Here is a 14550-nt window from a genome sequence, read left to right as displayed (position 1 = left end):
GCAAAATCTTAACAAAATTTCCTATAGAAATAAAATTTTGACAAAATTTCTATAGAAATAAAATTTTGGCAAATTTTCTATAGAAAAAAAATTTGACAAAACTTTCTATAAAAATACAATTTTGACCAAATTTTCTTGGAAATAAAATTTTGACAAAATTTTCTTGGAATTAAAATTTTGACAAAATTTTCTATAGAAACAAAATTTTGACAAAATTTTCTATAGAAACAAAATTTTGGCAAAATTTTCTATAGAAATAAAATTTCTATAAAGTTTTCAGTAGAACTAAAATTTGAACAAACTTTTCTATAGAAATAAAATGTTGACAAAATTTTCTGTAGAAATAAAATTTTAACAAAATTTTCTATAGAAATAAAATTTTAACAAAAGTTTCTATAGAAAGCAAATTTTAAGAAAATTTTCTATAGAAAGAAAATTTTAACATATTTTCTATAGAAAGAAAATTTTGACAAAATTTTCTATAGAAATAAAACTTTGGCAAAATTTTCTATAGAAATAAAATGTTGACAAAATTTTCTATAAAAATAAAATTTTAACAAGATTTTCTATAGAAATAAAATTCTAACAAAATTTTCTATAGAAATAAAATTGTAACAAAATTTTCTATAGAAAAAAAATTTTAAAAAAAATTTCTATAGAAATAAAATGTTGACAGAATTTTCTATACAAAAAAAATGTTGACAAAATTTTCTATAAAAATAAAATTTTAACAAAATTTTCTATAGAAATAAAATTGTAACAAAATTTTCTATAAAAAAAAAAATGTTAACAAAATTTTCTATAGAAATAAAATGTGGACAGAATTTTCTATACAAAAAAAATGTTGACAAAATTTTCTATAAAAATAAAATTGTAACAAAATTTTCTATAGAAATAAAATTTTAACAAAATTTTCTACAGAAATAAAATTGTAACAAAATTTTCTATAAAAATAAAATTGTAACAAAATTTTCTATAGAAATAAAATTGTAACAAATTTTTCTATAGAAATAAAATGTTGGCAAAATTTTCTATAGAAAGAAAATTTTAACAAAATTTTCTTTAAAAATAAAATTTTGACAAAATTTTCTATAGAAATAAAATGATGACAAAATATTGTGGGTGTTGTTTCTTTGGTCTCACGACAATATTTTTTGCCAATGTATATTGTTACATAATATCGAACATTGACACTCAAAGGACAATATGTTCTTCAAGATTTCATTTGAATTAAATAAAGCGATTAATTTATTTATTATTATATTTTAAGGCTCGTTTCTTATTTTATAGATCGAAAATTGTCACCCAAAGGAAAATATGTTCTTCAAGGTTTCATTTGAATTGAATTAAACGATTTCATTTATTTCTTATTATTTTTTTAAGGCTCTCTTCTTATTTTATAATTTTTTGCTTTGAAAAATGAATTATTTTTTTTTAAATATATTATATATTTTAAATATAAAAGGTAGAATTTAAAAATGCTATTTAATTCCCAATTCTAGAAAATTGATTATTTATTATCTTAAATAATTAAGTAAAAATCAATCAAACACTAACTCAAAAGAAAAACACACACACACGCATTCAAGAGAATAATATTTTCTCAATAAATTTCAATGAAAGCAATGATGGATTATTTCAATGACTCACACCCCCACATGTAGTAGAGTAGATGGTGAGAAAACACAAACAAAAACTTAAGAGATGCCATAAGAAAACAATAACAACACAACACAACAATAGAAAATAACAGAGAAACCCCAATAGAGGATTTTCTGAGAGCAAAATAAACTAATCCACAAATGTGAACAGCAAGTATTCAATCAACAGCATCAACATAGCCAACCCATAATAGTGGGCAAAATAAATATAATAAAAATGAAAATCGAATCAATATTTGTATGTTTGTTGAATATTCATGCTTTTTGTACTATGGCAGCCATGAATGAATTTCATTTTATGCAAATAAATAAACAAAATCAACTAAGATGAGCATCGAAAAGTGAATTCACATAAAGAAAAAAAACAAAAACATTAGGGGAAATTTTAGCAACTGGTAAAATTTATCCAAAACAAAATAAATTTCTTTTAAGCATTAACACTTATATTTTTATTGGCTTAACCCAAAAGAAAGAAAAACAATAGGGGCCTTATCAAATAATACCACTAGAGAAATGGATTAAGCTAAAAAGGCTAACATACATAAATGTTTTTTGTTTGTTTTTGTTTTCTTTGTATAATTGTTGTGGTTAAAAAGTTAAGTGAAAAATAATAGTACATAATTGGACAAAAACATTTACTTGAATTATTTATCTATTAAAATGATTTCGTGCAACTAATTGTCTTTGTAACCCTTTTAAGGAGAACACCCAAAATGTGATATCAATAATGTAGTGTAAGAGTCGATTATTGAGACTATTACAGCCCAATTTTTTGTAATTATAAAATGACTGGGGGCGCTTATAGATAAAATTAAGTTAATTGGTCATTGAAAAATTTGTAACGAAAGAGTTGTTCGATGCAAACAAGAAAGGGAGTTATATATATTGTAGTATTTGTATTTATGGTGCTATTTGGGGGAAAAATAAATATACTACAATCCAATATATTATGAAAAAATAAATTCCCTAATGCTATACATAATGAATGGATTTTTTGAATATATACTAGACAAAAAAAAAACATTTATTTGATGAATAGTGTTTATAAAAAAGACAAAATTTTCTATAGAAACAAAATTTTGACAAAATTGTCTATAGAAATAAAATTTTGACAAAGTTTTCTATAGAAATAAAATTTTGACAAAATTTTCTATAGAAATACAATTTTATCAAAATTTTCTATAGAAATAAATTTTCTACAAATTTCTCTACAGAACTAAAATTTTGACAAAATTTTCTATAGAAATAAAATTTTGACAAATTTTCTAAGGAAGTAATATTTTGACAAAATTTACTATAGAAATAACATTTTGAACAAATTTTCTATAGAAATAAATTTTTAACAAAATTTTCTATAGAAATCAAATTTTGACAAAATTTTCTATAGAAATAAATTTTTAACAAAATTTTCTATAGAAATCAAATTTTGACAAAATTTTCTATAGAAATAAAATTTTGACAAAAATTTCTTAGAAGTAAAATTTTGTCAAAATTTTCTATAGAAATAAAAATTTGAAAAAATTTTCTATAGAAATACAATTTTGAGAAAATTATCGATAGAAATTAAATTTTGACAAAATTTTCTATAGAAATACATTTTTGACAAAATTTTTTATAGAAATAAAATTTTGATTACGTTTTCTGTAGAAATAAATTTTTGACAAAATTTTCTATAGAAATAAAACTTAAATAAAATTTTCTATAGAAATAAAATTTTGACAAAATTTTCTATAGAAATAAAATTTTAACAAAATTTTCTATAGAAATAAAATGTGGACAAAATTTTCTATAGAAATAAATTTTCTAAAAATTTTTCTACAGAACTAAAATTTTGACAACATTTTTTATAGAAGTAAAATTTTGACAAAATTTTCTATAGAAATAAAATTTTTAAAAAAATTTTCTATAAAAAGAAAATTTTTAAAAAATTTTCTATAGAAATAAAATATTTACAAAATTTTCTATAGAAATAATATTTTGACTAAATTTTCTCTAGAAGTAAAAATTTGACCAAGTTTTCTATAGAAATAAAATTTTGAGAAAATTTTTGATAGAAGTAAAATTTTGACAAAATATCAACATTTTCTATAGAAATAAAATTTTGATAAAATTTTCGATAGAAATAAAATTTTGATAAAATTTTCTATAGAAATAAAATTTTGACAAAATTTTCTATAGAAATAAAATTTTGCGAAAATTTTCTATTAAAATATAAAATATTGACAAAATTTTCTATAAAAATAAAACTTTCTATAAAAATAAAATTTTGACAAAATTTTCTATAGAAATAAATTTTTGAAAATTTTTTCCATAGAAATAAATTTTTGGCAACATTTTCTATAAAAATTGAATTTTGACAAAATTTTCTTTAGAAATAAAATTTTGACAAAATTTTCTATAGAAATAAAATTTTGACAAAATTTTCTATAGAAATAAAAGTTTATTTCCGATTGATTATCGTTGACCTTTGTATTTTATTTTTAAGCAATACTTATCATAGTTTCGGCTATAGGTCGATTAAAAAACATAGGATTGATGTTTTTATTTAAGTTTTATTTCCAATATTTCGGTTGACTTCGTCAAAACCGTTTTCAAGGATTTATTCTGGTGTGCACAGCTTTACACTCTGTTTTACACTGTGTAAAACAGAGTGTAAAAACATTAACCCTATGTTTTTTAATCGACCTATAGCCGAAACTATAATAAGTATTGCTTAAAAATGAAATAAGATTTTAACAAAATTTTCTATAGAAATCAAATGTTGACTAAATTTTCTATAGAAATGTTTTCTATAGAAATAAAATTTTGAGAAAATTTTTGATAGAAATAAAATTTTGATAAAAATTACTATAGAAATAAAATTTTGACTAAATTTTCTCTAGAAGTAAACAATTTGACCAAGTTTTCTATAGAAATAAAATTTTGAGAAAATTTTTGATAGAAATAAAATTTTGACAAAATGTTGGCAAAAATTTTGATAAAATTTTCTATAGAAATAAAATGTTGATAAAATTTTCTATAGAAATAAAATTTTCTATAGAAAAAAAAGTTTTCTACAGAAATAAAATTTTAACAAAATTTTCTATAGGAATAAAATTAAAAAAAAAATATCTATAGAAATATAGAAATACAATTTTGACATAATTTTCTACAGAAATAAAATTTTGACAGTATTTTCTGTAGAAATAAAATTTTGACAAAATTTTCTATTGAAATAAAATTTTCTATAAAAATAAAATTTTGACAAAATTTTCTATAGAAGTATTGTTTTGTAGATTTGTGGTAAGATTTTCTTAAAATTTTTGTAGATTTTTTTGTCATGTGTAGTAACCGTTTTTACCACACATTGATCAAACCTTGCCGACTTCCAATTTCCTCCTCTAGAACCACCATAATGTAAAAATTATTAAAAATTGTGTTGAGTGAAAAAGTACCCACATTGGGTCTCTACGTCCCTACAAGACGCTAAATAGTAGAAAAAACCTACATGTAGGGAATTTCCCCTACTTCTGGTAATACCGTTGTGACTCCACTTGGTTCAATGTTTTGTTCAAATTCTTTCTCAATTATAATTGGCTATAATTCCTCCCACGAAAAAATGATTTTCAATGACCCAATCAATAGTTTATAACACCAATAATGATTCTTCATCTCGAGCATCATACTCGTATATGACCTTAGCATGTTGCTTTTGCCCGTTTACCAAATTCAATGATCCCTAAAAGCTAAACAGGGTGTGTTGTATTGTATGTTGGTTCATAAATGTTTATAATCCTATTTAAACATTATTTATTGTCATATTTATGGTCACATTGTATGGAAGAATAAAGGGAAACCAATTCAACAAAAAGAGAAAAACAAAGAATAAAAAAAATCACAAACGAAAGCTTTAAACGAATCATATAAGAATTGGCCAAAAGACTTTCAAACTTGTTGAGATCTAAGGAGCAGCAGCAAAAAAAGATAGAAAACGGAAGTAAAGGACAAACTTGTAAAGGGACCACCTACACATTCTGTCGGGAAAAAACCTTCTTGTTTTGTAGGCCAAAAAGCTAAATAAAAATCTAAACGACGTCTATGTAACACAACATCCCACCCATTCATTGTCAATATTTAGACACAACATGTTATAATTTCATGATCCAACTAATCGCATTGCATGAAGAGTGTAGTAGTTTTTGTCTTAGGGTAAAGTTGAATGCCAAAATGAAGAAGGCCAAGTACTTCACATATTGAATTCGATGTATAAAACTCCTCTAAAAGATCTACACAGGATGGGGGCGTTACAAGGTAGGTTTATGTGTATCTTATATTGTTCAGGTATCGTGATTCATTGGAACATAAATTGGTTGGTAAAATATCTTGCCATTATTTGCAAAGTGATATCCACAGTCTGACTAGACGATAAAGAAGCAAATTTAGTTTTAATTTTTATAGCCTAGGACGTCTTTGTTAAAACGTGCTTAAAAAAACAAAACAAAGATCTTCAACAAACATTTTTTCGATTAAAGTATTATTTGATTTTTTTTGACATGCTGAGGTTTCTATACCCTCTACCATAGGATGGGGTTATATTAACTTTGTCATTCCGTTTGTAACACATCGAAATATTGGTCTAAGACCCAATAAAATATATACAGTGACACACATAAGTATTGGCACACCAAACAATTTTGTTTAAAAATCACACCAAGGGCTAAACCGACTCAGGAGGTGCTTCTGAGTCGATCGGTATAATTTTTATGGAATATTTCTGGTAGGCACATTTTTTCGAAACCCTGACCAATATGTGGTTTACGGTGCTGTGCCAATACTTATGTGTGGCACTGTATATTCTGGGTCGTGGTGAAATTCTGAGTCGATCTTGCGATGTCCGTCTGCTAAAATCATGACCTTCTGAACGAAATAAGCTATCGACTTGAAACTTGACACAAGTAGTTGTTATTGATGTAGGTCGGATGGTATTGCAAATGGGCCATATTGGATTACTTTTATGTATAGACCCAAAAATATCGATCCCCAGATTTTGCTTGCGGTTCCTCTTGAAGGTGCAAATTTCATCTGATCTGGTTGAAATTTGGTACGTGGTGTTAGTATATGGTCTCCAACAACCCTGCCAAAATTGGTCCATATAGGTCGATAATTATATATAGCCCCCATATAAACCGATCTCCAGATTTGACCTCCGGAGCCTCTTGGAGGTGCAAATTTCATCCGATCTGATTGAAATTTGGTACGTGGTGTTAATATATGGTCTCCAATACCCTTCCAAAATTGCTCCATATCGGTCTAGAATTATATATAGCCCCCATATATACCTATCCCCAGATTTGACCTCCGGAGCCTCTTGGAGGTGCAAATTTCATCCGATTCGGTTGAAATTTGGTACGTGGTGTTAGTATATGGTGTCCAACACCCCTTCAAAAATTGGTCCATATCGGTCTAGAATTATATATAGCCCCCATATAAACGATCCCCCGATTTGACCTCCGGAGCCTCTTGAAGGTGCAAATTTCATCCGATTTGGTTGAAATTTGGTACGTGGTGTATATGGTATCCAACGCCCCTGCAAAAATTGGTCCTCATCGCTCGATAATTATATATCGCCCCCATATATACCGATCCCCAGATTTGACCTCCGGAGCCTCTTGGAGGTGCAAATTTCATCCGATCTGGTTGAAATTTGGTACGTAGCGTTAGTAGATGATCTCCAATACACCTGCCAAAATTGGTCCATATCGGTCGATAATTATATATAGACATATAAACCGATCCCCAGATTTGACATCCGGAACCTCTTGGAAGTGCACAATTCATCCGCTTCATGCAAAAATTGGTCCATATCGGTCCATAATTATATATAGCCCCCATATATACCGATCCCCAGATTTGACCTCCGGAGCCTCTTGGAGGAGCAAAATTCATCCCATCCGGTTGAAAATTGATACGTGGTGCTAGTATGTGGTCTCCAACACCCCTGCAAAATGTTGGGCTATATCGGTCGATAATTATATATAGCCCATATATAAACGAATAGGCTCCGGATCGGGGCCTATTGGAGGAGCAAAATTCATCCGATCCAGCTGAAATTTGTTACGTGGTATTGCATATGGTTTCTAACGTGGTCCAAATCGGTCTATAGTTATATATCCCCAGGTAAACCGATCCCCAGATTTGACCTCCGGAGCCTCTTGGAGGAGCAAAATTCATCCAATGCGGGTTAAATTTGGTACGTGGTTTTAGTATATGGTCTCCAACATTCCTGCAAAGAGAAGATAACTTCGTTTCGAAGAAATCAACAATTCCGATTTTCTTCTAATTAAAAAATCAGTTTTATCAAATGTGTGTTGATGTGGATAAATTTACTGTCCACAATAAACTAAATTTGCTCTATCATTGCTCCGTTAATAAAATCCAATGTGAAAACACTTTCCTTTGATTAATAATGGGACTGTTATTGAGTTACTATATAACAGCATCTATGACACTAGCTCTCCATAATGCAGTATCATCAATCGCTACAAAAAATGACAATTTAGTTTTTGCTTTTTTTTTGATTTAATATTGGCAATGATTTGGCCACGCACTCCCATCAATGAAATCAGTAACAGCTGCAGTGACATCTCTTAGAATGGTACTGCATACATCATCCCTATTGAAGATGATAATAGAAACGAACGTATCAGCGTTTTTCTACAGAATCATCGTTTAGAGTTGAGTGAATTGTTAGTAATTGTCTGGATGATTATTGAAGTCAAGTCATGTCCAGATATATAAAAAAACCAGAATACGAGTAGAGTTAACATCCATTGCCATGGATATAGTCTAAAGAATAGTAAGTGGACGAAACAATAAAGCTTTCTTCTATGGGATGATGTTCAATATTGATAGTGAGATGTTCCTAAGGTTGTCCACCATATCAGATGTTGTTGTTATCTTTTTGACTTATTGTTGTCTAAATAAATGTTTGTTTTTTTGTTTTCTTCCCCATCCTCGGGCCCCCAATTGTGACTTCATGTGACTATTCCTTGATTGGGATAACAATGACCATGGACTATGGTGTGGACAATAATAAAAATAATAATGGTTAAGTGGTGTCATGGTGATATCAAGTTTGCAATATGAGATAATGATGGATTGCTCTATAGAACCATAGATATGAGAGAATCGTGAGGATATAATGTCACAGTAAAAGCTTTCATTACAAAATAATCATGGAGGTAACTCAGTCCAAAAGTGTTAACTCTTGGTAAGCAGTTATTCACCTCAACTACCTACCCAGTCTTTGCTGGGGTTTTCGACTGTATTTCCTCTATCCTTCCACTTTGCTTAACTAAAAGCTACCTATGTGTGTAGGTCATTTTGAAAATTTTATTAGTATAGCCTTATCCCTTGACTATTCTTTATATCCTTAAGCTCACCTGGTGCACATTCAAAGTTATAACCCTTGTCAGGAATCAATTTTATTGCTCCTATATTTCTCATTTTTTTTTTGCTTTTTTGTCTATGCAACATTTAATTGTAGTTGAAGGTCCTTCAGGAGAACAACTATGCCTTTGTGTTATTTATTAATTTTTCAATTCATTTTGTTGCTCCTTTTCCTTGTGATTTTTATGTCCTTAGTTTGGTAGCACATGCTTTCCTACAAAGAGCAAAGGAAAAGGTAAAAAAGTTACTAAGAATTATGAGTATGAACTGAAAAATTTCTTTCTAAGTAGCAAGAGCTACAGAGGGGTATTATCAGATGATAGACATTATCGGATGTTGTAACAGTGTGTCACAAACAACAACCTCTATAGAAAATTTTATCAAAGTCTACTTTTGTTAAAAATTTATTTTTATAGAAAAATTTGTAAATATGTTATTTCTATAGAAAATTTTGTCAAAATTTTACTTCTATAGACAATTTTTATAAAATGTTATTTCTCTAGATTTTGTCTAAAATTTTGCCAAAATTTCTGTAGAAAATTTTGTCAATTTTTTTTGTTTAGGAAATGATGCTAACATTTTTTTCATACAAAATCTTGTCAAAAATTTTTTTCTATTGAAAATTTTGTCAAAATTGTTTTTCTATAAAAAATTGTGTCAAACATTTTTTCTATAGAAAAATTTTTCAAAAATTTATTTCTCTAGAAAATTGTGTCAAATTTTTGTTCTAAAGAAAATTGTGTCAAATTTTTGTTCTAAAGAAAATTTTGTCAACATTTTATTTCTATGGAAAAGTTTGTCAACATAGAAAATTTTGTTAAAATTAATTTTTTTAAAATAAAGAAATTTTGTCAAAATTTTATATCTCTAGAAAATTTACCAAAATCTTATATCTAAAGAAAATTGTGTGATTATCTTATTTCTATAGAAAATTTTGTAAAAATTTTAGTTTTGTAGAAAATTTTATAAAAATTTTATGTTTAAGAAAATTTTGTCAAAATTTACCTCTATAGAAAATTTTGCCAAAAAATTTTTCTATAGAAAAATTTTTCAAAAATTTATTTCTCTAGAAAATTGTGTCAAATCTTTTGTTCTAAAGAAAATTGTGTCAAATTTTTGTTCTAAAGAAAATGTTGTCAAAATTTTATTTCTATGGAAAAGTTTGTCAACATAGAAAATTTTGTTAAAATTAATTTTTTAAAATAAAGAAATTTTGTTAAAATTTTATATCTCTAGAAAATTTTGCCAAAATCTTATATTTATCTAAAGAAAATTGTGTCATTATAATATTTCTATAGAAAATTTTGTAAAAATTTTAGTTTTATAGAAAATTTTATGCTTAAGAAAATTTTGTCAAAATTTTATGTTTGAGAAAATTTTGTCAAAATTTACCTCCGTAGAAAATTTTGTCAAAATTTACCTCCGTAGAAAATTTTGTCAAAATGTTTGCTGTAGAAAATTTGGCAAAAATGTTTTCTATAGAAAATTTTGATAAAATTTGTTTCTATAGAAAATTTGGTCAAAATTTAGCTCCATGAAAACTTCAGGCAAAATTTTATTTCTATAGAAATTTTTTTCAAAATGTATCTCTTTAGTTCTCTAGAAAATTTTGTCAAAAGTTTGTATCTCTATAAATTTTTTGTCAAAATTGTATTTATCTAGAAAATTTTATTTTGATAGAATAGTTAGTAAAAATTTTATTTCAATAGAAAAATTTCTCAAAATTTTATTTCTATAGAAAATTTTAACAAAAATTTTATTTCTTTATGGGGAATTTTATTAAACTTTACCTCTATAGAAAGTTTTATTTCTCTAGAAAATTTGGTCACAATTTCTTTTTCTCTAGAAAATTTTGCCAACAATTTACATCTAAAGAAAATTTTGTCAAAATTTTATTTTTATAGAAAATTTTGTCAAAGTTTTATTTCTATGGAAAATTTTGTCAAAATTTTATTTCTATGGAAAAGGAAAAAACTTTAATGACTAATTCACCACTATTCCATACGATAATACTTTAAGGTGTTGTTGTTGTAACAGTGTGTCACAACAACAACCTCTATAGAAAATTTTGTCAAAATTTACCTCTATGGCAACTTTTGTTAAAATTTTATTTTTATAGAAAATTTTGTAAATATTTTATTTCTATAGAAAATTTTGTCAAAATTTTATTTCTATAGAAAATATTTATAAAATAGTATATCTCTAATTTTTGTCTAAATTTTATTGCTCTAGAAAAATTTGCCAAATTCTTATTTCTATAGAAAATTTTGTCAATTTTTTTTCTTTAGGAAATGTTGTTAATTTTTTTTTTCATAAAAAATCTTGTCAAAAATGTTTTTCTATTGAAAATTTTGTCAAAATTGTTTCTATAGAAACTTTTACCAAAATTTTTTTCTATAGAAAATTTTGTCAAAAATTTATTTCTCTTGAAAATGTTATATAGAAAAATGTTTAAAAAATTTATTTCTCTAGAAAATTGTATCAAATTTTTTTTCTAAAGAAAATTGTGTCAAACTTTTATTGCTATAGAAAATTTTGTCAAACTTTTATTTCTATATTATTTGTTCTAAAGAAAATTTTGTAAAAAATTGTTGCTATAGAAACCTTTACCAAAAATTTTTTCTATAGAAAATTTTGTCAAACTTTTATTTCTATAGAAAATTTTATCAATTTTTTTTTTCTATAGAAAATTTTATCAAAATGTTTTCTATAGACAATTTTGATAAAATTTTTTTTCTATAGAAAATTTGGTCCAAATTTGCGTCCATGGAAACTTTTGGCAAAAAGTTATTTCTTTAGATTTTTTTTCAAAATTTACCTCTTTAGTTATCTAGAAAATTTTGTCAAAATTTTGTATCTCTATAAATTTTGTCAAATTTTTATTTCCATAGAAAATGTTGTCAAAATGTTATTTGTATAGAAAATTTTGTCAAAATTTTATTTCTCTAGAAAATGTGGTCACAATTTTATTTCTCTAGAAAATTTTGCCAACAATTTATATCTAAAGAAAATTTTGTCAAAATGTTATTTTTATAGAAAATTTTGTCAAAATTTTATTTCTATGGAAAAGTTTGTCAACATAGTAAATTTTGTTAAAATTTGCCACTATAAGAGATTTTGTCAAAATTTTATTTCTCTAGAAAATTTTGCCAAAATCTTTTATTTCTATCGAAAATTTTGCCAAAATTTTATTTCTCTAGAAATTTTTGTCAACATTTTACATTCATAGGAAATTTTACTTCTATAGAAAATTTCAATATTTTCTCAGAAAATTTTGTCAAAATTTTATTTCTATAGAAAATTTTGTCTAAATATAATTTCTATAGAAAATTGTGCCTAAATTTCATTTCTATCGAAAATTTTGTCTAAATTTTATTTCTAAAGAAAAAATATTTTTATAGAAAATTTTGTCAAAATTTTATTTTTTTAGAAAATTTTATTTTGATAGAATAGTTTGTCAAAGTTTTATTTCTATAGAAAATATTGTCAAAATGTTATTTGTATAGAAAATGTTGTCAAAATTTTATTTCTATGGAAAATTTTTTCAAAATTTAGCTCTATAGAAAATTTTGTCAAAATTTACGTCTATAGAAAACTTTGTCACAATTTTATTTCTCTAGAAAATTTTTACAACAATATATTTGTCAAAATATCATTTTTATAGAAAATTTTGTTAACATTTTATTTCTATGGAAAAGTTTGTCAACATGGAAAATTTTGTTAAAATTTACCTCTATAAGAAATTTTATTTCTCTAGAAAATTTTGCCAAAATCTTTTATTTCTATAGAAAATTTTGCCAAAATTTTATTTCTCTAGAAATTTTTGTCAAACTTTTACATTCATAGGAAATTTTACTTCTATAGAAAATTTCAATATTTTCTCTAGAAAATTTTGTCTAAATTTTATTTCTATAGAAAAAAATATTTTTATAGAAAATTTTGTCAATTTTTTTTTTCTATTGAAAATTTTGTCAAAATTTTATTTCTAGAAAAATGTAGTCAAAAAATTTGTTTTCTAGCAAAAATTTTGTCAAAGTTTTATTTCTATAAAAATTTTGTCAATATTTTCTATAGAAAATTTTGTCAAAATTTGATTTCTAGAGAAAATGTCATTTTTTTTTTTCAAAATATCTAGCACAATATCAAGAATTCTACCAAATTTAATAAAATCTACCATTTTGGTAGAATTGTACCAACTGTGGTAACCGTGACCCCAAGGGCTGCCTGCAAGAAACTTGAGGAACTTGTTTCTAGAGCGGATTTTATCACAAATTGGAATGGCATGGGCAGTCGAATGTAACCCCTTGAAACTTGGGGTAATTGTTAGTAGAATTGTTTAGCCATCGATTCTGGCATTCAACTGCATGCTTACTCCTGCCGTCCATGTAGTAAAAAGTGTGGCTGAGGATTTGGTGCCAGATGTCCTTAAATTTCTAGCAGTCAAGTAACTGCTACGACCAGAAAACTAGGCTTTTAACATGTGATTTTTTTTGGTGTAAATCTTCGGAAATTCCCATTTAGCAAACGTCTAGTATTCCTTGACTTGTGGGTTTTGTTATTTCTTTCTCCATCGCATAAACTACTTTAGGAATACGATTGTCATTTTTCAATGTGTCTACTGCCATTGACATTGTAGACTACCCTCCAAAGACTTGCAATTCCAAAGTTCATGTGTTTGTCCATCTGTCTGCATAGTTTTTTTTTTTTATTAATACTGTTTGTCTATTCGTCCGTCCTTACTCTAGGGAGTGTATACCTTCATTTGGTGATTTCCTTCAAGGGACTACCATCAACATTGGTCTCCATTGTTTTGGTTTCCCAATGATATTTATGACAAAAGTCGAAGGCGTTACATTTGTTGTGTTTTCATGCTATAGTCATTGAATTCGTAGAGCTTGACAACGTCGTCATCATCATCATCTTCATTATAGGCAACTATAACAGAAGCGGCAGTGCCAATATTATTATTGTTATTATTATCATTATTATTTCCTGTTGCGACACCCAACGATTTGAGTAGAGGTAGTCTGTCGATCTATCCTTTATGCTAGACCACATAACAGAGTGGGTGCCCATGAGCCCTGCTAAAGGACTAAGGGTATTCCTTACACATTTTGTCATAAGAACATCAATATTGAGCTTTTGAGCTCTGTCATTCTCCTTTCCAATATGGGGGGAATTTCTATTAATGACATATAATAACAATATTCATTAATTTAATTTTGTTTTTACTTTTAATGTGCCTAAAATATTCCCTTGTCGGTTTTTTCTCCAATATGGAATAACCATTCCAATGAGAATATTTCCTAGTCATTATTGTAATTGATATTGACAATTATTAGTTATCCACCCTTGAATCGATTTTTCTGCTTATTGCCTTACTATGGTTTGTCAATCTAATATTTTATGATAAGGATGGACGGACTGAGGCGCCTTCATTTTCTTGCCTCTCGAAAGAAAT

At 26.2% G+C, this 14550-nt stretch overlaps 1 protein-coding gene across 1 annotated transcript in view; it reads left to right on the top strand.

The window, feature by feature from the left end:
- Positions 1 to 14550, top strand: part of NetB (Netrin-B) — a 517230-nt gene that overhangs the window by 444650 nt on the left and 58030 nt on the right.

The sequence above is a fragment of the Haematobia irritans genome, chromosome 3, assembly GCF_050003625.1.
Source record: "Haematobia irritans isolate KBUSLIRL chromosome 3, ASM5000362v1, whole genome shotgun sequence".
NCBI lineage: Eukaryota > Metazoa > Arthropoda > Insecta > Diptera > Muscidae > Haematobia > Haematobia irritans.
This window is presented reverse-complemented; position numbering and strand designations above follow the sequence as displayed.